Source organism: Ptiloglossa arizonensis, chromosome 5 (assembly GCF_051014685.1).
Source record: "Ptiloglossa arizonensis isolate GNS036 chromosome 5, iyPtiAriz1_principal, whole genome shotgun sequence".
Classification (NCBI taxonomy): domain Eukaryota; kingdom Metazoa; phylum Arthropoda; class Insecta; order Hymenoptera; family Colletidae; genus Ptiloglossa; species Ptiloglossa arizonensis.
In genome coordinates this window covers 11,847,133-11,874,268 of record NC_135052.1, presented here as the reverse complement: position 1 = coordinate 11,874,268, position 27,136 = coordinate 11,847,133, and the positions used below count along the sequence as shown (strand labels likewise).

Genomic DNA, 27,136 nt, shown 5'->3' with positions numbered 1-27,136 from the left:
CTAGCTTAGATTCATCGAACTACATCGGACGTATTTCATGTCTGATAAGAAATGAAATTTGGATTCAGCTTAGGTCGTATTAGATTTAACTTATATGCGATCGGATCTAATTCAGATCTAGCTCAGTGTTAGTCATCCGATCTAAATCGGATATAGCTAAGATCTAATAATAGATTAAGCTCAGATCTGACTCAAATCTACCCTCACCGAACCTACTTCTAATCTAAACATAACCTATCCCTACTCTAGGTGCAATCTAGATGTGATACTTTAGGGATAACCCTAAGTTCAATCTAAAAATAACTCGTGTATAATTGTACAGTATGACATACTTTCCGTCAATGGTTAGTATCAAAAATAAATCCGGTAATGAACTAAACTTTGAGCCGGATTTACGGTTAAAGATTGAGTTAAATCGAGCAAAATATAGAGAAATTATGCACGACTGGACAAACGCACTTCAATTTTCCTTAAAAGGCGTAAAGAATCGATTAATAAAAAATTGTTTTCATATCCAGAAAATAGAGTTTCGAAGATAACATAAAAGAACTTTATTTAAACACACAATTTGTTGCCGTAACGATGCAAAAATACGAATACATAATTTTCGGTTGTTTTGTATAATAGATTATCACTTCGTAGATGGTTCTTGTTAAAATAACGTAACGTGGTTAATCGTTCCAGTAATTATTTCGGTGTATCGTCATTTTACTGAAATTTTGTCATGGAATTGCTAATGAAAATTAAAAAAAAAAAAGAGTAATATATCTTTACTGTTTTCTATGATACACATTACAATTCGTTGACCGTATTGAAATACACTTCTATATAAAATTGTTCACAAGTCTATTTTCGGTTGTTGCATAATCCAGATCTTTATCATCACGGAGAGGAATGTTCACCATTTTCACAGAATCGCAATCAATTTCGATTTTGCTGTGGCTCGGCGACGCAAAACACGCGCGATAGTAGATTCGCCTGAGTCCGAGTCCAGTTCATGCATCCTGTTTTGTCTCAAACTTTGTTTTTTCCTTTTGTGTCCATTAATTATTCAAGCTAGGAGACGAGCGAACGGTCCTGCTTTATTAATCCAGCTCACTGCTTTTTTTTCGCCAATAAATCTTTCTCCGCCATTCTTTCACGTTTGTTCCTCGTCGCCTTTTTCGTCTCGTTTAATTAACGCTCCGAAAGACACGATTCGTCGGACACAACGCTATGGCTGTTTTTTACCTTTTCCTTATCGAATTTCGTGATAAAATTGTTTTCTTCTGTGAGAGATGTTTCAGAGAGATATAAGTAAGCCTGACAATATAAATGTTCGTGGAGAACTTTCCATCGAGAGTGCGATTGAATTAATTCTGTAAAACTTATTAATGGGAATCCATTCGAGTTGACCAATTTTTCTTTTATTCCATTAAATTACTGTTCAATGAAATGTACAGTCAGGTGTCCCTGAAACGGGTATCGTGTGACTCCTTGTGGAGAAGTGTGAAAAAAAGCGTAGAATACCTTTCTTTAAGATTAATTGAAATAATAAAATATTTTCTTGTATTTTTTCTCGAATCCATTAGTTCGTTTATGTCGCATAAACATTGTCTACAAACACGATAAATGACGTACGTCGGTCGACGAATTGTATCTTTGCCATAAATGCGTATGTACAAAGTGAATTTTCACACTCGATTTTCTCGAAAATGAAGTCCTAAACAAAAAAAGGTATTTTGCATTTCTTTCATATTTTCTCGTAAGGAATTACCTGATTCCCGTTTGGACATATCTTTCAGGGCACTCTGTATTGTACGTTACAATTGAAAAATAAATTATACAAACTAGTAAAACTCTTTGAAGATAGTGGAAGTCGAGCTTGAGGTAGAGTCGTAGAATATTTTAGTTATGTTCACTGAACTACTCAGTGAATGTGTGGATTTCACAAAAGAGGATAAGGAAGTCAATTAGTAAGATTCGAAGAATTTTTTCATCGAAGCATACGGGCAAGCTTGTTCGCTGCATGCGCCATGTTCAATAATTAATGATCTAGATTAGGTATTTATACTCACAAGTAACGATACAATTAAAACGAGAAAATGTTATTCCATTCTTCGCCGACTATTTTCTTCTTCTTAACTCGTATTAATTTTCCACTTATCGAAAAGACAATCCAAGAAAGTGAAATACGGTAGAAAGCCATCGGGAAGATCTAAAAACGATAGAAATAAGAGTTAAAAAAGCCTGCGAAATTACCATTAATATTACAATTTGTGTGTTCCTTTTAAATTAAATTTTTAAACGATCCCCTTTCGATCAATTTAAAGCGAGGAATGTTACCTGACGCATAATTAATCGTTATTTGTCGGCACGCTAATATATCGCTCATGGGTATGGAAAGGGTTAAAGTGTGGAACGCGAAGAGTAGAAATTTGATGCATCGGTACTTTCTATAAACAGAACATTTAGCGATTAACGACGGTTGGCTCCACACATTAGGAACTGTATCGTTCAGCATCCACGGCAACATCAAAGAAGGGAGCATTGGCCGGAGTGTCGAGACTCTCAAGAAACAGGTAACCAAGTGGCTGAGCAAAGCACCTGGAACCTCTTCCGATTTTTCTCGCGTCCGGTTCTTATGGTTGCTCGTCAAGCTAAACATTACTTTGTCCATGGCGACGTATTAAACGTATGGAGCAGGAAACGGGTCTACGTGATTATTTATAGTTCCGTGGCATGCACTGGTTGAACACGTTACCCGTTATTTCATCAGCCAGCCGCTGGCGTAATGAATAATACGATTTTCAAGGGCTGCTCGCCTCGGTGACGTTATCGAGAACACTTTATCGACGAACGAGATGGAACCCTGAAATGCACTTCACTCGTTTGAAAATTGTCGTACCGTTAATTGCTCTGTTTACATACTACACTATCGTCTTTTCCCTCCGCCTTCATTTTTCTTTTTTTTTCTTTTTTCCAATAGATAAAATTATTTCACCGTTCTAAGTGGAAGTCAAAATGGTCATCCCGTGACTCTGGTCGCAAGAGGTCAAAATGCTGGCGCTGTTCATTACACAACCTCGAGACGTATATTTTGTACCAAATTTGAAATTTAAAAAATGTACTATCATCGAAATAAGGAGACAACGCACAAAATGCAATGTAAGAAAAATTAAATTCCCTTTACAATTAAAGGGAAACACACGGGGTAAAACGGAACGCCTACCAATTCCTAATTTGACAGGGAAATTTACCAATCTTATTTAATTTACCGAACATTACCAAAATGAAAATCACGACTGAAAATTAATTTAATTATTTCACACAAGATTCTCGAGACCCTTAATGGTTGCCGCTCGGCGCGGCAGCTTCGATCGACGATATTCTTGTGCCACTAATTGTTCGGTTCGTAGACACGACTGCACGTTAATTGAGTAATCGGTTAAGGAACGTTGTTCTAAACGTTGAAACTTTAATGGGGTTTGCATTGTTTTTAGAGTGTGCGTGGAACAGTGGTTGTACGTTATGCTCGGCTTGCACGAGCGTAACCGTGTCGCGAACAATAACGGCAATGGAGTGATGCGACGCGTAACAAACTGCAAATAATTTTTGTCCCACCAAGTCTCGCCACGTCGCAAACATTTATTGTGTTATGTGTAAGGTTCCGTTTCCCCTCCACCTTACTTCCGCCCCTCAAACCAACGACAAATATTCATAGCGGCGACGCATATTTCGCGACGATAGATTCGCAGCAGTGTAACATACACTCGGTGGAAAAAAAAAATCTGGTCGCGCCACTATAGATGCACGGTCCCCACCAGCAAAGAGGGGGTCCCTTCTGAGTGTACGTGATGCGCGATGAGAGGTGCGCATAATCTGCGACGAACGTGCATCTGTAGCAGCGTGGCCAGGTTTTTCTCGACTGTGTACGTAACGTGGAAAATTACGAAAAAATTTCCGCGTTAAACGGGAATTCCTATCATTTTTCCCCGCGACGGATTACTTCGCTCTCGAAGGTGTTCTACTATTCGTTGTCACTTTATATTCGCGTAATGATGCACTATACGGCAAACACGGGAAGGTCGATAGAAATTATTGAAAATTATTCTATTAGATTGTTCGGAAAGTCATTTCGTTTTTTTTTCGGTGAAAATGAAACACGATTTTTTTTAGAATGTATAAACGTTTTATTAAATTATATATTCTTCATTTTGGAAAAGGAAACAACTTTTCGAACAAGCTAATACTTCTACACGTAACTTATCGCGAAATGATTACCTGAATCGAATCCGTGTCAAAATATGAATCAAAATCGAAGCAGAATGAAAAGAAAGTTGTGAGTGGTAGATGTACTTTCTCTTTTAAGACGGGCAACAGAAATGCCACTTCTTCATCGTACGTTACGACGAGTCATTATTTACTACATTCGGGGAACAAACGATTAGAGCAATGCACAATTTTGTTACGGAGATTTATTAACATTTCTCGCGGTAAGTTCCAATTCGGGTAAAAGTGAACAAAGTACTCGTCTAGATAAAAATGTCTAGTAACGAATAAAAGATAAACAGTTTTCCATCGTGAGAATGAAATCTTCCAAAATGGGCAAATAAACATTCGCCCAATCGAACAAGTGTCGCGAATAAATTGTTATACGTTGCTTTTATTCGTTACCTTTAATCGAATCCAATTTTCCACGAGATGAAAAGATCGACGTGAATTATAGGTGAAATAACAGTCTATAGTACACGCAAAATATAGTCACCATTATTGTAGCAAAGTTACGGGCAAACGATACCCGAATCGAGAGTATTAAAATCAGTGCGTAACACACGATGCGATCTCATTGCAAGATCGTACGCTCGGTAAATAGATCATGAACAGTCGAACGACCAAGAAAGTAATGCCCGAACGCAACGTCAAAGGGAAACGATTACATCGTCGATAGGATCGCAACGGCTCCGCTACCGATGGGAAAATTTCTTAGAAGGCCGATCGCAGCGAAGGCAATCGCCGAGGGCGTAGTTGTGAAACGCACGGCGATCGAGAAGTCGTCCCAAGCGGACGATCGCCGGTCGTAACGGGCTCAGGAACCGTGAACTTGCCCATTAGAATTTGTAAGGCCTCCCCACCACGACGAAAACGCGCTGTTGCCTCGGCGGTGGTGAGTTCTCCTCAAGGTTGTCGCGAGAGTTTCTGCTCAACCGGTTTTCAAACCTCCACTCTCGCTCCTGTTTCACCGGGCGTCTACTCCGCGCGTACAGTCGGAATAATTAATGTTCGTCCGTTCCGGGACCTACCCCCACCACCTCGCGCGGAAACCGTGGCACGGCGGTGCGACACGATTTCCTTTGAATACGAGAGGAATCGGACCGAGCCAATCGACGCTCCAAATTCGAAATTTCGCGTCGAATTAATCGCTCGGACATTTCGAACAGTTGGTAATCATTCTTCATCGCCAATGACGAGGTCGAGTTCGATACGTAAGTAGGAAGTGTAGAAGTAACGTCCGTAGAATAATCGTTTGCGTACTTTTGGTATCGTCGAGCTGGTTTCGAAACCTGCGAGGTATGCGTGGAAGTTTCGAAGAGTATTCTCGCAGGTATGCCCTTGATGCAGTTCCGTTACATTCTATTCTTTCGACTTATTTTGAACCGTGAAATATTCCTGACTCCATTTGTATCGGGAATTTTGGTCAATGATGTCCCGTATGCGTCTATAGAGATGTCCCCTGAACGTATAGTACCGTCGTAACTTCAGATGCATCTGATTGCGCGCGTATCGTATCTTGGAAGAGTATTCTGGCCTGGTGTGAGGATTCAAGTATTGTACAATGTATTAGATCTCTTTACAAACATCGACTATTTACGTTCTTTAAATAAACAAAGCTCGAGCTTATTTCAATATCGTGATATGAAAATCTCTCAAAGGAGAAGGAGTTTGTTTGTATACGACGCTCCAAATTCGACATTTCGCGTCGAATTAATCGCTCGGACATTTCGAACAGTTGGTAATCATTTCTGATCGCCAATGACGAGGTCGAGTTCGATACGTAAGTAGTCATTGTGGAAGTAACGTCCGTAGAAATAAACGTTTGCTTACTTTTGGTATCGTCGAGCTGGTTTCGAAACCTACGAGATGTGTGTAGAAGGTTCGAATGTGTATTCGCAGGTATGCACTTGAAATCTCTCTCGAGTCATATTTCATGGAATATATCTGTACAATGGTCTCTACACTCCTATTCACGGAAGCACCGATGTACGCTACGTTTAAATCGTAAAACGGATCGTTTATTATTTTGAACATAATAGAGTCGCAAGTAGCAATAATAGAATTGTAAACACAGACTGTTCAAAATTGCGTGAAATATTGGCAATTTGCAATGGCGGATGTTTGTTGTCGATAATATACGAGGAAAGGGAAGAAATACTGGAAAACGCAAAAATAATTAACGAATAATCGCCTACCAGCATAATGTTACGCATTTACGAAGTTCGCGCAATGATCTCTTAAAAGAATCATACATTTAACGACCTATCGTACGACAAATTTTACCAAAGAGTATTGTATTTGACCATCGGAAGGAACGTGAAAATGAGCATTCGATTTTGTCGCGAATTACCTATACGTAAATTAAAAACGGTTTGAGCTGATAATGATTTATGAAGATTCAACTCAATAAAATGTTACTTTTACACGAACGAATAACATTGAAAATCAAGTCCTACGCAATTGTCAATCGTGCTACCTTCTAATTAATTTGGGAGATATATTTTGAATAATCTCTTCATGACGTGTTAATATCTAACGAATATTATTGAAGGTTGTGGAAACGTACAAATCAAGCAGTAAACTTTAAGAACCTAACGGCACCTATTGTGTACACAAAGATCTGTTTGCACAACTGAGTCAATGTGTGTTCAGTCGGCATTTTGACGAGTGTATTTAAAAAATTAACCGCCAACTGTTCGTTAATTGAGGTATTAATAAAAATATTTACCGAGTTTTTTATGCAAACATTCATCGAAACTATATTTTCACGTTATCTACGAGTGAATTCACAGAATTTTAATTTATCAATCAAATATCTATGGAAACGATGCGATACGTGAACCTTGTCTCCATCAAGATTGAACCGTTATTCGTAAAAGAGTCGTGATGGGTCTTGGAAAACATCGTTTCGAAAAACGTGTTACGTATTTGAAAGAGAGGAAATAAAATTTGAGCGGGCAATTCATTTAATCCACGAATACACAAATAAATAAATAAAAAAAGAGAAAGATAAGGACAATAGATAAGAGGACGACAACATGCGAGAACATTAACAAACTTGTATACAAAAAAACTCCTTCTTCTTTGAGAGGTTTTCATATCACGTTATTGAAAGAAGCTCGAGCTTTGTTTACTTAAAGAATGTAAATAGTCGATGTTTGTAGAGAGATCTAATACATTGTACAACACTTGAAACCTCACACCAGTTCAAAATACTCTTCCAAGATAAGATACGCGCGCAATCAGATGCACCTGAAGTTACGACGGTACTATACGTTTAGGGGATATCTCTATAGACGCATACGGGACATCATTGACCAAAACTCCCGGTACAAATGGAGTCAGGAATATTCACGGTACAAAATAAGTTGAAAGAATAGAATATAACGGAACTGCATCGAGGGCATACCTGCGAGAATACTCGTCGAACCTTCCACGCATACCTCGCAGGTTTCGAAACCAGCTCGACGATACCAAAAGTACGCAAACGATTATTCTACGGACGTTACTTCTACACTTCCTACTTACGTATCGAACTCGACCTCGTCATTGGCGATGAAGAATGATTACCAACTGTCCGAAATGTCCGAGCGATTAATTCGACGCGAAATTTCGAATTTGGAGCGTCGATTGGCTCGGTCCGATTCCTCTCGTATTCAAAGGAAATCGTGTCGCTCCGCCGTGCCACGGTTTCCGCGCGAGGTGGTGGGGGTAGGTCCCAGAACGGACGAACATTAATTATTCCGACTGTACGCGCGGAGTAGACGCCCGGTGAAACAGGAGCGAGAGTGGAGGTTTGAAAACCGGTTGAGCAGAAACTCTCGCGACAACCTTGAGGAGAACTCACCACCGCCGAGGCAACAGCGCGTTTTCACCGTGGTGGGGAGGCCTTACAAATTCTAATGGGCAAGTTCACGGTTCCTGAGCCCGTTACGATCGGCGATCGTTCGTTTGGGACGATTCCTCGATCGCCGTGCGTTTCACAACTACGCCCTCGGCGATCGCCTGCGCCGTCGATCGGCCTTTTAAGAAATTTTCCCATCGGTGACGGAGTCGTTGCGATCCTATCGACGATGTAATCGTTTCCCTTTGACGTTGCGTTCGTGCACCACTTTCTTGGCCGTTCGACTGTTTACGATCTATTACCCGATCGTTCGATCCGACAATGTAATCGCGTCGTCCGCTACACTCCAATTTTAACACACTCGCCAATACTATACGGTTCGAGTACCGTCCGTCCACAAACCACGTTACATTCGCGGTAACTTTATTTTTAATGTATTGTACGCTGTTATCCACGACCCGTTGCACGTGTACCGCTTATGTTCCACGCTGAACTTTCCATTCCGTGTCGTTCGATACGTAGTAGTTTTGCGGTGCAAAATTTGATTCGACCAAAGGTAAAAAAAGCAACGCTATAACGATTTATTCGCGACACTTATTCGATTGGGCGGTTAAATTTTTGCTCTTTTTGGAAGATTCCATTCTGGAATGGAAAACTGTTTATTTTTTATTCGTTGCTCGATATTTTAATCTAGACGAGTATTTTGCTCATCTTTAGTTGAATTGGAACTTACCGTGAGAAAAGTTAACGAACTGTCGGAACAACGGTGTGTGTTGCGTTAATTGTTTGCTATCCAATGAAGAAATGGCATTTCTGTTGCTCGTCTTAGAAGAGGAAGTATCATGTGAGTTTACCATTCACAACTTTCGTTTCATTCTTCACCGATTTCGATTCATATATTTTGCATCATTATTTTTTATCTAAACGAGTACAAATAAATTACGCGTAGAAAATAAAATAATTTGCAATAATTTCTATCGACTTTTCAGTGTTTATCGTATTGTGACTTATTGTGCGAATTTAAAGCGGCAACCAAGAGAACAACACCTTCGAGGGCGAAATAGTACGTCGCGGTGAAAAACGGTAGAAATTCGCGGTTAATGCGTAAATTTTCGGCAATTTTTCACGCCACGTAGACACGGTCGAGAAAAACCTGGCCACGTTGCTACAGATGCACGTTCGTCGCAGATTATGCGCACCTCTCATCGCGCATCACGTACGCTCAGAAGGGACCCCCCCTCTTCGCTAGCGGGGACCGTGCATCTATAGTGGCGCGACCAGGTTTTTTTTTTCCACCGAGTGTATGTTACACTGCTGCGAATCTATCGTCGCGAAATATGCGTCGCCGCTATGAATATTCGTCGTTGGTTTGAGGGGCGGAAGTAGAATGGAGGGGAAACGGGACCTTAACACATAACACAATAAATGTTTGCGACCCGATGAGACTTGGTTGGACAAAAATTATTTGCAGTTTGTTACGCGTCGCGTCACTCCATTGTCGTTATTGTTCGCGACACGGTTAAGCTCGTGTAAGTTCAGCTTAACGTACAACCGTTGTTCCACGTATACTCTAAAAAATAATGCAAGTTTCATTGAGCTTTCAGCATTGACAAACTTTGGACGGTCAAGTTATGCGGTAAGTTTACCGTCTCGTACAATGTTTTTCCAGTTGATTACTCAATTGGCGTGGAACTGTATCTATGAACTAAAAAATGAATACCATACAAGGATATCGTCGATCAAAGACGTTATGCTGCAATCGGTATTTTGCCGCACGCCATACTACCATTAACACTAGATTTACCAGTCAGTCAAAATGACTGGTTTCAACTGTTTTGACAAAGAAATTTACTTTAAATTCCATAGTATATTTTCAAAAGACGTTATAAGTTTTTGTATTCTGTTGGATGTAATCAATTTCGTAAGTTCCTCTTTTTCCTTGATCATCGATTTTTCTGAAACGCGTACGAGGAATATCTTAATGCACCGAAATTTATCGATAGTTCTAGTATTAAGGATATCGAGAATCTCGACATCAATTTGTGATTTCACAATTTTTTGAATCCGGGACTTAAAAATTGTTACGACTTTCCTGGATTATTTCAAAGAGATTTAGAACAGGTAAATATCTATATATGATATAATTAGCCGAACCGTTTTGTAATACTCACAATGACTCACTTGAAACAGTATACCTAGCAGTTTGATCGATTTCTTTTTATAAAGCATGAAAATTGTTCTAAATGATTGAAAATCGTATACCAAGATGTAGTTTAGTGTGTCTTTAGCTGATACATTATAGAAATATTGCAAGAATTTTATATTCGCTAAATTAAATAAGATTTGTCTTTATGTATAAAAATCAGCTGTTGGTAAAAATCATATACTGTTGGCAACGCTATTAAATTGGAAAATTTCTGACTTTCGTCTGTTTCAATATGTCTAGAAATAATTGAATATTGTCAAATTGATTCTGTTGGTTTTGTCCATTGTTTCGACAAAAAATAAATAGGGCATAGTTTGAAAATACGATAGACTACAGTAGCAAAATGTGAGTTTGTTATTTATCATTATAAATAGTGCTTAGAATGATGATGTATAATCTGAACTCGTTTGTGGCTTTTGTCTAAGGGAAATATTGACATTCCGTTTTACTCCAATTTCCCCTAGTTGTCGGCTTATCTACAAAAATTGTTCGTTTATTGAAGGAAGTAGTTAATGGAACTGAGCTTCGTTGGGGAATGAGACGTGACCATAATAGATCATCAAGGGACCACGTGTGAGTTTCTTTGTTTCTCGTTAAAAAAAAATTTGTTTCGTAATAATGTACAGTCCTATATATGAAACATGCAGGAATTAAGCTGATTAGATACACGGATATGCTACAGTTTCCTCGAACTTTTGGAGCTGCGTGTTCAGTGTATATATTTCACATTTGTTAAACGCGCGTTACTATATAGCCATGGAGAACGTAACGGCAGCTTTGGTCGTTCAAAGATAATTGTTTTCCATGATAATACAAAACGTACGAACTAGTTACGCTTAACGTTGCGATTATTTTCGTCGCAAAATTGATGTTCCTGCATAACTTTGGCGAACGAATTAACGACGGTTCGCCTCGAGTTACCGATTTAATTGACTTTTCTATCATTTCTGTCGTCGTATAGAAATTAAATGGAACATTGAAATTAATTTGGAAAAAATTGTGTTCGACGTTCCACGTTAAGAGACAGATTAATTCTGTCGGTGTTTTGAGCCAAATTGAAAGCATAAGTGGGAATGTTTCGAGTCAACTTAAGTCGCTCGATAACCGATAAAGAATTAAAATAATTTACAAGTCACTCGATAAGTGATCAAAAATTAAAAATAATTTTCAAATCGTGAGACATGCGTACTAAATTCTATCTGTACGCATAAAATGTGTCGCCCTTACTTTCCTTAGCGGTGAACGTTAACATTGTCTTAGCCTGTTTTCTGTACTTGAAAATACAATTACTCTGTAGCTTAAAATACATTCCAAATTATAAAATATTTCGTTTCTTGCTATATACATCGGTACCAGTTTCTATGTAAACGTTAGTTTTGTTCCACACGGAACTTTTACGTAACCACTCTACCGTGCAGATCGAAGATTAGGCGTGTATTTTCACAATTGTACGTGCATATTAAAAAAACAAAGAATTTTATCATTTTACATAATAATTGAGAAAAGATGCTTTTAACGTTTTCATCGCTACAAAAAGAAACAACGACGATTCTGCATGTAAGATCAGAATTTGGTAAGAATTACTTTACGGTTTTCGATGGAAGCTCTATTGTACTCTGCTCTAGTTTTCGGAGCCGGTGTTGTTGCTATTTCTTTTTCCAATTGACGTTTTGTCGTTTTCGATACGCGCTCCCGGCACTTAACCGATTTATTAACTGTTTTAATGTCTACCATTGTTCTTATAGACGTGTCACGAACGTTCCACGAACTTATAGGGGACATTGACGTAACGACGTATTCTGCGATGAGTTGTACGCCGAGTTGCAACGATATTCGGTACGGTAGCTCCATTGTTATCATCGCAGCTACGCTCTACGATGTTAGTTGTACAGTAATTTCGCACGCATTATAATTATCATTTAAACGGTTGTGCACGTACTGTATCAACGATGTACGGATTATTGTACGAAAAATCGTTACGTCTGGGGGTCTTTGGCCCCTATTAAATGCGAATCATTGCAATTTGTCGGTCTGCCTATCCCCGAGCGGATGAAACTTTAAAGCAATGGATGCCGCGCGCGTATCGACTGATCAACCACCACTGTAAAATATTCGACGGTCTCGTCCAGGGGTCACGATTATGACGATTTTTCATACGATAATTTTCTACAACGATCGTTGTCACGATTATTTGAATGAAAATTGTAAAATACGCAGGGTTGTTCTGCCCTGGGCGATGCAAAATTCATATTGACATCGGCTGCAACATACTGTAATCAAAAATACATAATTCCATTTGTATATATTTAATATATTTATTTTCATATATATATATATAAATACCTCTTCATGCGTATCTAGGTTTAAGAAGTTTTCCACGATTTGTAAACCCTGTGCAAAATCTGTAGATTCGACGAACGATAAGTTCAGTGACTATTTGGAAAGATTTTCATTGCTCGATTTCAGTCACCGAACCAAAGTGTACGACTGAAAAATGTTAACGTAGTGTAATACTTTTTGTATCAGCACAATCGTGACATGTTCCGTTGGTCATTGGTGGTCTTAGAGTCGTGTAGAGGTTCGTTTACGCATCGAGCGAATACAAAATTAAATACGAATTATAAATCATAGGATATACGGGTATACAGTCTTAGTCGATTCGTTGTACTGTGTACTACGATCGTAAAAGTACTTCAGAGACTATTTCATTTTTGCGAAAATTCTACTGTAATTACAAATAGAAAACGATCTTCCACATAATGGAAAGAGTTTCTAATCGGTTACAATAATTTATGTCGCTTTCTAATTGCATTTTTTTTTTTTATTTTCGCATTTACTTGAATCATTACGCATTTACTACCACGAGGGATACACGTATACAAGGTGAGTCACGCGAAAGAGGACCCGGATATCGTCGTATGAAAAAGTTTCTCGAGACAAAGTTTCACCGTTCGAAGAATATATATATATATATCTTTTTAAATATATGTATTCTTAATATATATAAATGGAATTTTTTAATATATTTTACACGTAACATAAAAGAAAAAATGATTATATCTTGTGCAAATATTACAGGATGATTGCATGCGTGATATCAATGCCGAAGGTCGTCATTTCGACTATTTAATTCGATTCAAATAAGAAAATTTCACGCGTCGATATTTTCGTTGATCGAATTTATATTTCTCGATCCAAGGTCACTTCAAGGTCATAGAATGTTAGGTCGATGAATTAGTATTGACGTTGACTACGACTTACTATAGTAAAAAATACATGACTCCGTTAAAAAAAAAACCCCCCACAGTGACCTTAAAATCGCGTTTAAAAAAGTGACTTTAACAAAATTTGTTCTTATCACCGTCTGCATCTTTTCGAATATTAAAACACAGTCTCGAGAGGTATCCTGATACAACGATAAACAACGGTGATATTTCCGGGTCCTGTTTCTCGTGACTCACCCTGTACACTACAACAATCGTGTACTCTAATTTTTGCAGTTATTACAAACATATGCCGTATCACGATTTTCAGATACAAAACACGCGTAGTGACGCATCCCCAGTGGTGATCAGTCGCGTATAGTACCTATTACGTCCGTTGAAAATAATCAGGGAAGAAAAAGATATGTACGCGATACGATTTTTCTATAGGTAGAACACGTGGTAATACATTTGCAACGATGGTCGACAAATCAGCCGGTAATACGTTCTTTGGATGTTCAACATTCCATAGCGTAATTCATACCCGTGTCTCCGCCATCGTGAATTATCGCGAGCTGTAAAACGCTATACTTTTATACTACATCAATTAAATACGAACCAAGGAATACGCGATTCGACGCGTACACTTACGCAAGAACCCTTGTTGCTTCAGATAAATAAACGACGTTACGCAACAAATCGATCGTTAATGCATTATTAATGCAACAGCGATTTGTAACGCGATCGCTTTTTCTGCTCGTCGTTGTTTCAAACGATGTCTATCGTTTTCGCGCAAACAAGTAGTCTTAGTTTCTTTTTTTTTTTTTTTTTTTTTCACGTTATTCGCCGTTGTAGGGTAAAATATGAATCGGAAATTTCCGTATACATATGGTATCGCGAAACGACAACCGTTGAGATCGATTGGTCGACGTACGCGCGCGTGTACACGCGTGTGTGTACGTATACTCGGTGTCTCTATTCGATTTGAAAGTTTGACGACCGTTCACGAGCACGTTAAGTCGCTCGAAAGATAAAGCGCGTACGAGTCGATTCGCACAACGTTTTATATCGATCTTCTCGCAATAGCAATCGCGGACTCACTGGGCTGGAAAACGAGGCAGATGCGATCCGTGGCTAACAGCCTGTAGAACCGTGGACCTCGACAATTGCGTTGACCGTATAAATTGTTATTCGATAGCGTGTACGAGTGAGATAAACGAAAATTCGCGAGAGTTACGGGTGCTTCGATTTCCATTCGTATTCGTTTAAACAAAATAACGACGAATGTAACGAAAACGATATGAACGATCAAAAAAAAAAAAGTTGAGGGTGGTACTGTTAAAATAATTCTGATTCGTAGAAAATTGCCAAATGAATATCGTTCATTCGAGATTATAGCTACTATATTCGTGAACAATTAACGTGGAACGCGATGTAGAGCTCGTATTATACATAGAATTGTTTCGAATTTGAGTTTTTTCACTGTCGTAAGTGATTAAACGTAGACGCAAACGTTACAAAAGGCTGATAGATAATCACGATTTACGTGTCTGACAAAATGATGTTAAAAATTGTCTTGACTCGTATTTTTGTAATTTCCGTGTCATTAATTACGGTTAAGATTCATGTTTCCGCTATAATAGCGAACATTAGAACACTTTTTACGTTGAAATGTGCGAGTAATTTCTATCTCCTTACAGGGAACAATTAATATTGTAAATTGTTAAAAAATGTTATTACCCTAGATATTTTCTATATATATATACTATAATGGTCAATAACCGGTGTAAATGAATGTACGCTATTAAACGTAATGAGACCTTAATGGTACCCGGTCTTTGATTCGAAATAGTTGGAAAAACGACTGGTAAAGATGTGCAATCGTCGATAAACTCCTTGAAATAAGGCAATAAAATGTTCATTTGACGATCTGCGGTATTTTTGCGGGATACTCATCAAAGTATAGATTAATAATTGTCGAATGTACGAAACCCGTAATCCGTTCGATCGACGTGATATTTTAGAATACGTATCGCGTAGAATTTTGGTCGAAATCTCGGGACAGTATATTCAGGATTGAATATATGACAAACAAAATCGGCAAATAACAAAATTTCAGTACTCGATGCGCGGCAATCAAGCTTTCACAAATATTGAAAATCGTGGGACCGGGAAAACTTTTAATTTTGCAAGATCATTTGCCCAGTATTTCGTTCGATTGGAAAATCAAATACGGATTTTAATTGGAAGCTCCGACACAGCGTTTAATTGGATTGGGAAGTCAAAACTACGACGCACGTACGTAGTGCTACGTCTTACAAAGGACGAAAAATATTAGGTTGTTCGGAAAGTCATTTCGCTTTTTTTTTTTTTTTGGTGAAAATGAAACACGATTTCTTTAGAGTGTATAAACATTTTATTAAATTATATGTTCTCCGTTTTGGCAAACGAAATGACTATCCGAACAACTCAATAGAATACGCGATACACATCGCATCGTGAGGTGAGTTATTGATTGCAAAGTTCGCTTTGTTCTATTCCTCAGGAATTTTAATAAGCCGCAAATAAAATACCGGAACTTACTTGAGAATTATTTACTGTATGTACTTGTCTCGTAATTCTATCAAGGAATTCGGTAGTTACCAAAGTCTATTACGTATATATGTATAACATTCCGTACATGTTTACCACGTTCTCTTTCTTCGCTATATTTTACGTTCCGCACGAAGTCTGTTTTATGTTTTATATTTATTACCACGATAAAATGTGAAATTTAATTTCTTATATTCCTCGTATTAACTATATTTATTATATGTGTATGTCGTATTCATCGTGTTCGCTATGTCGATCGTGTTTAATTGTAACTGTTAACTGCAAACAACTATACTTGTCGTTCTCAACTATACGTAGATATCGTGGTCGAATATACTTGAGCACGGTCGTGTGCCTTACGATCGACCATGTTTACCATACATGGTCACACATACTATAGTTAACTGTACTTGACATGCTCGACTATATTGTTACAGTTAATCGTACTTGTTACGGTGAATCATGTGTACAGATTACACTCGTTATGGTCGCTGCTTTCAGTATAAATACCGTATTCAATATAGTCTGTCTATATTTGTTATAACTACAATTGTTACCGTATTTGATATTTATCCTTGTGTAATTATAATATTTAAAAATAGTATTATTGTTTTCTTAATAATACTTCTTAATAATATTTATCCTCGTACATCACCGTATCGCAAGGTCCTTCGTTCGATCTAGAAGAGAAATAACAATCCACGTAAAACAGACACCAAGATCATTCCACTCGTGTCATATTTATAGACACGCGATAATGACCATTCCTCTAACCATTCAGTTAATAAATCACGTACTTATGATACATTGCAATAAATCTCGTCGTTGAACGAACAATTCTGTACGACCGAATACAAGAATGCGTTTGCATCACGCGTTTTATTATTACACGGAGTTGTCCGTTCGATTTTCCCATAAAAAAAAAAGAAAAGAAAAAAAAAACAACCGACGATTCGAATATATGTATTTAATCGTTATTTTTCTGGCACGTGGCATTGACACGTATCATCGAGAAAACGTCACGATTCTCCTCGGAGTATTTTATATTCTCCGATACGCGTGTACGACTCATTGCACGATACTGTTTGCACGAGTTGTGCGAACTGACAGAATAAATAATTCACGATAATTACGATGTAATGCACACACTCGCGCGTAATCGTGATTCTGCGTGCGTACGACAAATTACCCTGTAGCTTTCTTTCGGGGAAAATAAGTGGCATCGATCGACGATAATTAGCAGTAATTACTGTATAATAAATAGCGAAAGTTAACGTTTATTCGCGCTCCACGTTTCCCGGAAAGTGCAGTTAATTATCGCAAATAAATATGAATGGAACCGAGCGCTTGTTCGAACACGGAACTTTTTTATATTCTTCTTTCGTTAATTGCGAACCGTACGAATCGAGCTCTGCTTTCGTACCGTTCGTTGTTATAACCATGTAAATTAGATACATCTGAAGTAGAATAACAAAATTCCGATGTTCGTTAACAAAATACAATAACATGTATTACTTGGCGAAAAATCGATAAACTCGAAACGAAACGAAAAAAAATCTCGTGCCTTGAAACGTTAAAGAATGTGCATGAAAATTGACGAAAAGTTTCATCGAAGTTTTACGTAACAAAAAAAAAAGTTTTGCTCGAAAATCACTTTCGTCTTAACCATTTCACGCGAGTCTCGCCCCTTAAGCGACTGTCCGTAACGAACGACAAATTCGAAACGACGAACTGTACTCCAGTCCACGATAAACGCAACGAAAAGTGAAGGAAAATTCGCATAAAATTCTCGAGCTCGCGTCACGTGTTGAAAACACGACGAGGAGATAAATCTCACCCGGAGTGTGATGAAAAAAATAATAAATTCTTAAACCTAAAGCGAACGAAGCGATAAATTTCAAGCGCGGTTTGTACGTAATTCTTCTACCAACAATGAGTACGGAGCGCGTTAAGGTACGTTCGAAGCCATCCACGAATCCCTCTGCGAATTGGTCGTGTATCGAGCAAATTAGCAAACTTACCGCGTCTTTTCGCGTCTTGCCGGAAGAGCGTGCGCTAATAGCGACGTCGTTCGTTCGAGATACCTTGACACGGAAGATTCACGATTCAGCAACGATTTCGTAAGCAGAAACGGGGGCCTACGCCGAGATACGGAACGAAGGCATCGCTCTCAAGGATACACACATTTTCATTATCGCATTATTACGACACAGCGGGCTTACGATTGGCATAGAAATAGAAAGGTCGATCGGTCGCACGCGTCCACGGTGGTGCCCGTCCATATGCCCCGAAATATTGTGCAACGCGTTACATCAGCCCCATACCAGAAGCGACGAGGTAGAGTAGCAAGTAGTGTACGTATATCGAGCATCGCGACGAATAGGCTGCTATTAATCCCGAACGATCATCGAACGGATAATGTCTTCATATACCTATAGGGTGAGTCGTCCGAGATTGAAAGCTGAAATATTTTCGAAGCTTTTTGTTATATCGAAAAAGGTTTCGAACGAAGGTCGAGTGATCTTGAGGGAGGTATTTTTAAATGCAATTGGAATTTTTCTAAGTGCACGTGTAGAGGACGTATGAAGGTCGAGTTTGTTTCTTTTAAAGAATGCAATGTCTTCGTGTACAGGGTGAGTCGTCTGAGATTGAAAGCTGAAATATTTTTGAAATTTTTTGTTATATGGAAGAAGGTTTCGAATGAAGGTCGAGTGATTTTGAGAGGTATCTTTAAATGCAAATGTTTTTCTTGTAGAAAAGTGTTGAGTCGTTTGTATAAAAAATCCATTATTTTGAAAGATATTTTAATTAATATCTGCACCACTGATTATATCTACTAAAAAGAAATAATTCAACAATGTACTTACCAACAAAATTGTATCGACTTTTGAACTATTTTGAATTGTTCCTTATTCCTTTACCCGTGATCAACGTAATCGTAGCATGAATGATACGGATAAATCCGACATTGACCAACTTTATCATTTTGTAGAAAAAATACCACGTGCAGTTAAAAACAAATAACTTGCACTTAATTGTACGAACACCGCTCGGGAAATAGTTTTAATTGAAATATCCTCCAAAATAATACTTTTTCGATACAAATAATTCAACACTTTTTTACAAAGAAGTTAAATCGATCGACGCATTAAAAAATGTACAATTCCACTTGAAAAAAACAAACCTTTGTATATCCTCCACGCGTTCACTTACTAAAATTCTACTAATATCGAACACTGTTCCCCTCGAAAACGAGCAACTTTTATTCTCGAAATCTTTTTCGATAGAATCGACCGTTTCGAAAAGAATTTCATCTTTTAGTCATGGGCGACTCGTCCTATATGCATTGTGGAAACGTGCATCTTGGGACCGGTTACAGAGAAGGGGTGGTACGGTGTGGTTTTCATAATCGGTGTAATTGAACTAACCACCGATTTCACCGGCAAGTAACAATGTTACACCGGGGCGTACTATAAGGATAGAAGAAAAAAAATTGTTACGAAGTGAACACGAAGTGGAAAACTGTTTCTCCTGAGGTTACAGACTCTGAAACTTTGAGATACGTACACAAAGAAAATTGGGTGCATGGAGGGGCAATTCGTATCGTTTGAGGAGAATACGATAGTCCAAACACATCTCCTTCTCTTATCGGCTGAGACACTGGATGTCGTGTGGCTGAATATGTATATAAGTGTATATTACACACTTTTGTATTATATAAATGTATATAATGAACATGAATGTTTACCGGTCAAGAGTTAAGGAAAAACTTATAGAAATTACTTTTCGGTCCAAGGATTGAACAGGATGTCGTAGGATTTAACGGTGCTAGAATATTCTACGAGTAGAAATAAGAAGAAAAAGTTCTCTAAATATAGTCGAATAAACGCTTCGTTAAAAAGTTACAATAAAAGTATAAAATCGTAACGAAATTCTTCTTGGTACTATATAGCGTAGAAACTAGTCGATGATACTTGTGTAATCTGTTTATGCGCGTTGTGTTTACCACTTGACATCGTTAATGACCTTTACTGAGATCTCAAACATATAATAAACATAATACGTGTAAACACATTAGTGTACTAGAGGAAATAGAAAAAAAAAGATAAATTCGTGCGATGAAGAGACATTTGCCGAAGATTCTCTCCAGATTCAAAGTAAATCGGTCAATTAAAACTCGAGATGTACTATCCGTGTGGAAACGGGATTTGAAAAAAAAAAACAAAAAAAGCGTTTAGTGTTTTTATTGCACCGTTCTTTTCAAACGTCTATAATTTCGTTAATTTCACGAACTCGAGAAGATCCTTCTGCGCGGATATATTCGAAACCGTATACTTTGGAAAAATTGACAAAAAGAAAGAAAATGCGTTTCTTAAATCCTGATTACCCCATAAGATCCCCTTCGTATAGAAAAGAGTAATTGCTCTATTATCTGAAAATTCCCTCATCCGGCCACTGTTGTCTCCCAATTACTACGGATACGGGAGGCTCTACTGTATCATAATGCAGTTTAAATACCGTTTGCGTTCGGTCGTACAATAATTATCTGTTTATCGAGAAGTGGAGAGAGTTACGTTTCAGCGTTCCGTACTCTCCTCAAACGGCAAGAATCGATGGATCCTCGAGTACACGGACAAAAAGTAGAGTGTACAGAGCTCGCGCAAATGGATCTGAGGGGAACCATGAATTAAGGGGAATGCTTCTCGACTCCGCCTTTGGACTTGCGATGGAAGTGATCAATAATCAGGCCACTCCTTCTAGGTCCTTTCTCGTGAATCCCTAACCATACCGTTTAAATTGAATATACACAAGGTGTTCATACTGGACGATGTACCTTCGTGGTTCCTACCTAGTCAAGGTACCTGTCGTGCGTGTATCACGTGACTGCACGCGAGAAGAGTTCCGGACTATCTGTAGATCAACTTACTATTTGTAGCTACTTGTAGTTAACCGGTGTTTACCGAAGAAATTACACTACAGACTGGAGGGAGGAACGAAGAAAACGAACGAGTCAATGGTGGGGAGTAGATGAAATAAACAGGGGACGAACAGGGGGTATCACGAGTCGTCAAGCGATGGGCGCACAGTATTGTACACGGTTCGCAAAGAGTCACCTGGAGGAACAAAGAGACAGGAGGACAGTGTATCTGGCTTTGACCAATGTTTGCAATTGTACTGGAGAAGATGGGCTTGTAACCGGCCAGACTCGCGTTCCTTTTAAGTGATTTCTTGTGAATCGTGCACAGTACAGTACAAGTTGGACAACTGCAGGAGAATCGAGACTCAAATCAGGTTTATTCACTTATTCAACCGAGGTGTTGATTTTTAAACCCAATACGGCTCAAACACCATTCGTTGAAGTTCGTCTTTGTTTGTGCAAACGTAGAAAAGGACAAGTGAAAGAGAAAGAGGCGCGAGAGACGAGAAGAGAAAAGAAAAACATATCGATGAGAGGAAATAATGCAACGATGGAACTTTATTATTTTTGCTTCCTTTTGAATGAAACTTCCAAAGTAGTATACGTGAGGGTTTATATACCCTCATTGTATACGTGAAGGTTTTCTGAATAAAATGAAACCAAACACGTTATAAAACGGATTATATCTACGTATTTAATAAGTAATGATCTCTCGTGTCGCTTATTTAATAAGTACGTATAATCGAAATTCTATATTGGTCTCATTTTTTAACCAGAAAAAACTACATAAGTACGTATAATCGAAATTCTATCTTGGTCTCATTTTTTAACCAGAAAAAACTACATAGGTACGTTGGTAAATGTTTTGTCAAAAGAAAAGAACAAAAAAATAAAGACAAAAATACAAAAGGTTCCGTCGTTGCGTTAACGTCGTCCCGCCAATGTTCGAGTTCGGATCGGTTTACACCGATCGTCGAGTTTTAAGATTTGTCAAGGAGAGTCCCCCCTCAGTGGTGGGGGATGATGGGTGGGTCGATGTACAGAAGGCATAGGTATCCCCTTAAAAGGTTAACCCTTAGCACTCCTATGTCGAGTGTGTCTCACATTCTTATACCAACTCCAATATCCAGTTAGACTCCACATTATACATTGCAATTCGAATGAAGATATAAACGAAATATACATTCGTTACAGATTCTGCATCGTTGCGATAGATTTTCTCGAGACGCACTGTTCGTCTTCTATTTTGTAAATTAATCGAGGACTCGTTGATAGGTAAAGAAAAAGTTAAGGAGTACAGAGGGTTAAAAATAGTCGAAACTGATAATACTTGTCCAATTGTACCGTTTCCTAAAAATGTCAACATGGTTGCTCGATGCCAGCCATCAACACAAACGATAAGGAGAACAATCGGCGCAGCGAGACGGAAACGTCGTCGGATCCGTAAATCGGCACGAAATACGGTCAGGGCATCAATAATACGCCGGTATACACAGGTCGTTGACAAATTACTTGAGCAGACTGCGTTTAAATTGCCCCATGACCGAAGGACTACGCGCGTAACTCCCGTTGTTTGGCCATTAACGTCGATCATTTCAAGTATGCGCATCTATGTCACGTATGCCCGTAGATCCTACCTTTCAATCGGGCCACTCGCTGCTCGGCTTTACGTCCGTGAACTCGATTCGACTGCTCTCCTCCCTCGAATGATGTAATACGCATTGGCCACGTTTGCACTCACGCGTGCTCCGTGCCCCAGGATACTCCAAATCGCTAGCTCGTCCCGATCCTAGCCAAATCGCTAGCTCGTCCCGATCCTAGCCAAATCGGTACCTCGTCCCGATCCTGACCAACGGTCGTCGTCTACTTTTCTCTCGTGGCCAAACGATCGAGATCTTTCACCCTTTGCGCTCGAAACTTTCTCTGTTACGAAGCGATTCTCGGTGAAATTTCTCAATGGAAAATTAAAAATATCTGGAGCACACGTACAGGGTGATTCAGAAATACGTGTTCATATTTTAGAGCATGAATTTCAGGTGAGTGAAAAATGTCCTGTGTATATCTTGGTTCTCGAGTTATGGATGTAAGAAGAAAATGTCAAATGTCAAAAAAAAAAAGAAAAAATTCTTTTCAAGTCGAATTATTAGAATACGCCCTTAAGGGATGTGAACAGCATTGAGCTATTTTTGCTTATTGTTAGTTACAAACCTTCCGCTTGAAACATTTGATCCGATACGAGGTAGTTCTTCAGAAATTAACTTCTCAACTGTGCATTCGTACAATATTTGTTACTCGTTTTAATGCGTAGTGTATACTCACCTCTTGAAAAATCAATTTTTGAATCACCTTGTATAATTTTCAACGGAACGCTTTTATTTTAACATTTTTTACGTCAGTGGACTCCCAATTATCTGGTCTCGCTTTAACCGATAATCTTTTTTTTTCAACGCGAAAATAATTGACCACAATTTTCGAAAACAATTTTCACTTTCGCACGAATAAATATAATTTTTGTTATATTTGTTATTATTTAAATACACGATTCTTCTCTCGTTAATCTTATTTTCTATCGTACTAAACTTTTAAGTGCTTCATTCCGTATTATCGTTTTTATTTCTGAATTAAGTCGGCCAATCGTTTATCCGGTCAGAGATCCGGTCCCATAAAGGCCGGTTAAGAGGGAGATCACTGCATTTGCATCTTTTGTGTCTCTATTATATCTCTATTATATCTCTATTATATCTCTATTATTATATCTTGTAAGATATAATATCCGAGTCTCAATTCTTAGTAGATTTCTTTGGTCCGGTACAGTGACAAGTTATTGCACTAAATCGGATAGCGATCAACACTAGAAACTTAAGGAGGAACTTATGAAATTGATTATACGAACATTTTTAGAAATATTAGAAAAAATCATAACGTCGTTTGAAAACATGCTCTGGAATTTAAAGTAAATTTCATTGTAAAAGCAGTTGCAACCAGTCATTTTGACTAGTTGGTAAATCTAGTATTAAGAATCACCTGTCGAAGGTAAAGGATTACATACTTGGAGGGCGCGATTTGTTGCATCGGGTAACATGGAAAAATTCGCATCGGTATCGGTTGTTTCCTAATCAATATTTTTGAAAAATCTGATACCTCATCGGTATGGAAGGAACATCGCTCGAACAACTTTGAATAAATCTTTATCCAGAAACACTGATATGTCTTAAACTATGATTATCGTGATCCTATTTGTACACTTTTATCGACATTATTTCATACCAATAATATATTTTTATTCGTCACGCATACGATTGCCAATTTTATTGGATTTTTCGTTTGCCAAGAAATTCTTTTATTTTTCGGTTGCGTTCTAGATTTACAAAATTTTACAAAAATCGACTTCGGACACTTCACGAACATTCTTTACGTTCCACGATACAATCTTGGATCGATGTAGACTATTGGAATATTTTATCGACGTTAACATATGGGTAGATATTACTTTTTCACAAAACTGTAATCCTTCTTCACTCGGAGAAGGATATTTATTTATCAGGGAAAAACAACGTTTCGTTCCCCAGTTTTGGACCTTTCTCAGAGCCTCTAGATTATAGTATACATTATCTAGGTCCCAAACGTTTTCTTCTCCACTTTTTAACCTTTTCGAGACTCTCCAAGTTATAGTTTACATTAAGTCCCAAACATTTACATTATCTAAGTTCCAAACATTTCATTCTCCACTTTTGAACCTCTTCGAGACCCTCCAAGTTATAGTTTACATTATCTAAGTCCCAAACGTTTCGTTCTCCACATTCATACCTCTTCGCGAGTCTCCAAATTGGAATACACACGATCTTCCAAAGTGGAGGACGAAACGTGGATTTTCGTAGGTTCGATCGATAAATAAATGCTTAACGAACAATATTTTTCAAAATCGTTCGCACTTGGTAATATTATTAACCGCAACGAACAATGATAAATTTCGTAAAACCCGTGCTGTCGAACGAGTCTGTTCATTAACGCTCCGAGAGCACCGAGAATTATAATTTCGGTAATTCGTTCGAGATTAAGGGACGCCGTGTACAAGGGGATCCAATCTAGGAAATTGCAACGGTAATAAAAGCAAATTTCCTCGTGTTGGTTGAAATAAAAGACGGCGAGCAATCAGCCGATCAAACGAACGATTCCGTCGTAGGTGTTCTCGACGCGTATTAAGGAAATTGCGATCCGTCAACGCGCGCGATATAAAGCAAGGTCGGTTTATAGTATAGAATGAATACAGGTCAGATCACCCATCTTTAGATTGGCGTTGCACGCCGGGCGGCCAGAGAGACGGGGAGGGGGGTTACGGCGCAAAGGGGAGAGGGGTAGAGGCTTAACAGGTTGGACTCTCGCGAGTACTTTACTGCTGTGTGGTTCGATTTTAATAACAGCACCGGGTAGAGGGATGAGGGTGTGGAAAAGTTTTATCGATAGAACTAGGGTTGGGACCGAGTGCGTTTCAAATACAACCCCTGGCAAGAAGTTCTCGATCAAACGAATTGACACGGTGATACCGAAAAGTTACTTATTAGAGAGGGAGTAGAAAATTAGGGTGGAAAATTCGCGTTCATCGGGAGTGGAACAAAGTAAATTGGAAGCGATATAACAGGTTGTTCGATAAGTTTTGTCGTTCGATAAACGGTACTGTTCGATGTAGTACTGTTCGATAAGTTTTATCTTAAAACTTATTGAGCAAGCTAGTATAATACTATACTGTTCAATAAGTGTTATCGAACGACGAAACTCATTGAACAACCCAGTATTAATACAACCGATAAATAGTTTCGGTTTACTTACGGTGAACGGAATGAATTGAAAAAGATAAAAATTATGAAAGAAAAAAAAAAAGAAGCAACGTATCTTGGTGCGGAGAAGTATACTATTCGAGTGTTTTTCTATACCCGAACATTGAACTTTCTTCTAATAATAAGAACAATAATAATAATAGTAGCAACAACTCGTCTTTATAGCGTCAAAAAGTTGTATGTACTATAAAAAAAAACGCGGTATTGAGAAGTTTATGTACGAAGTTACGAGTCTCGAAGTTACGGACGTTGTATGGTATTGGAATATTTTTCTTATTATTTAATTCCCTTCAGGTTTTGCAACTTACGAGCCGTTAGCTGCCTCATGCTAAACTTTAAAGTTCCTTGCACGTTCTTTTAGTAGAGAAATGTCCAAAAATTGAAAACTGATTTCTTCCAAATTTTTCTTCATCATCGGTCACTTAATCACCCGACGTTTCCGAAATCATTGGAAAAAAAAATTTTTTTCTCTTATTTCTCTTCCTTTTACACAGCTTAACAAGCTGAAAAAATTGTTAGCTCACGTGTCGAAGCGAGTACAGCTATTTCCAGACACCTCGAGGATCCAACGTGTTTTCCACAATTCGATCACCGTGAAATCGATGTAGAGACTTCGGTAACGCGCACGAGGAAAAACGTGTCGCGGTCGGACAGCAGCGAAATGAATTATGGAAGAGGAGAAAAACAGCCATGCCTGAACGTTGTAATTTTGTACCGCGTCTTTCCGTAACGCGGGCAAAAATCGTACGTCGTAGACAGACGAGCCGAGGACGTCGCGCGAGTGTTAAGCAAGTGACTCACCTGACTCATTACCGAGGCGATGGCCAAGAAATTACAGGCCTCTTTGCATCGCGGGAAACGTTTCGCGTGGACGTCCGACATTCACCTGGCGGGATTCGCGGAATCACCGAATTACGAGCCATTAATGTTTTCAAATTAAACAATAATTTTACCATCGGCGTATAATTATAAATCGTAAGCCAGAGTAATTACTTCACTTCTGTCGGTGATTAGTATTGTATACACGGTGTCTCGGGCAACTGGGACGCGGTGTATTTTTAAAACGATCGGAGATAGTGGAAAATATTGCGAGACTGGGGCTCTTTGGGCCATCGGTACAGTCGGAAGTGCACACGACGTAAAAGTAACATACGATGGTAACTACGATCGTTTACGATTTTACGCTATAACATTTACCTCGATCTCCGTTTCAAAGGTACAGGCCGTTCCATTTGCGACGAACACCTGATATATATTGGCTCATTATTGTTACAGCGAGTAGTG

The 27,136-nt window shown here is 38.5% G+C and overlaps 1 protein-coding gene and 2 long non-coding RNA genes across 4 annotated transcripts in view; 2 read left to right on the top strand and 1 right to left on the bottom strand.

Annotated features, from left to right (window-relative positions):
* Positions 1-27,136, top strand: part of LOC143146799 (beta-1,4-glucuronyltransferase 1) — an 84,182-nt gene that overhangs the window by 17,485 nt on the left and 39,561 nt on the right. The window lies entirely within an intron of this gene.
* LOC143146801 (uncharacterized) lies at positions 756-26,625 on the bottom strand. Of its 2 annotated transcripts, XR_012992084.1 has the most exons (3): positions 26,377-26,625; positions 26,161-26,273; positions 756-2,197 (listed from the first exon to the last, which is right to left on the bottom strand). It is a non-coding gene; the product is annotated as an uncharacterized LOC143146801 (long non-coding RNA). The 2 variants fall into 2 exon arrangements; XR_012992083.1 differs by having other exon boundaries at positions 26,161-26,625.
* The window catches only part of LOC143146800 (uncharacterized), a 34,515-nt gene continuing 9,876 nt past the window's right edge, over positions 2,498-27,136 (top strand). The window contains exons 1-3 of the long non-coding RNA XR_012992082.1: positions 2,498-2,561; positions 2,969-3,147; positions 10,807-10,877. This is a non-coding gene — a long non-coding RNA (uncharacterized LOC143146800). The remainder of the gene's footprint in view (positions 2,562-2,968; positions 3,148-10,806; positions 10,878-27,136) is intronic.